We start from the raw sequence: 534 nt of genomic DNA, 5'->3' as shown, positions 1-534 counted from the left end.
CCACTAACACCTGTTGAACAGATTCGATACTTAGGACTCCATCTTGACAAGAGACTTACTTGGAATCCACATACAAGACTGAAACGACAAGAAACTGCTCGTAGATTCCGATTGCTACAACACTTACTTGACAAACGCAGCACTCTCAACAGAACTCCCAAAAAAAGGAAAAAAATATTCCAAAAATTTTTGATCGCGAATTTTCCACCTGTGAAATCGTATAAATTTAAAATTCTTAGAGTTCTAGTAGCCCCTACATAAAATTCAAAGTTCCATTCCACATTACGCATTTATTTAATAAGGATAATTTTTAGAAATATCTTTTTTTCTGAAAACAATACGATGTTATATCATAAGTATAATTTTTACAACTCGCGGGGGGCCATCAGATCTCTCAACAGAACTTTCAAAACACGAAAAGAAATTTTTTTAAATTTTTGATCGCAAATGTTTTATTTAAGAAGTCGTAGAACCTAAAAATCTTAGAGTTCTAGTAGCTCCTATATATGGGATTTAAAGTTATTAATAAGAAAA

The sequence above is a fragment of the Halyomorpha halys genome, unplaced genomic scaffold (genome assembly GCF_000696795.3).
Source record: "Halyomorpha halys isolate HHAL.00 unplaced genomic scaffold, Hhal_1.1 Scaffold2056.1, whole genome shotgun sequence".
NCBI lineage: Eukaryota > Metazoa > Arthropoda > Insecta > Hemiptera > Pentatomidae > Halyomorpha > Halyomorpha halys.
Note: the sequence above shows the minus strand (reverse complement) of the source record.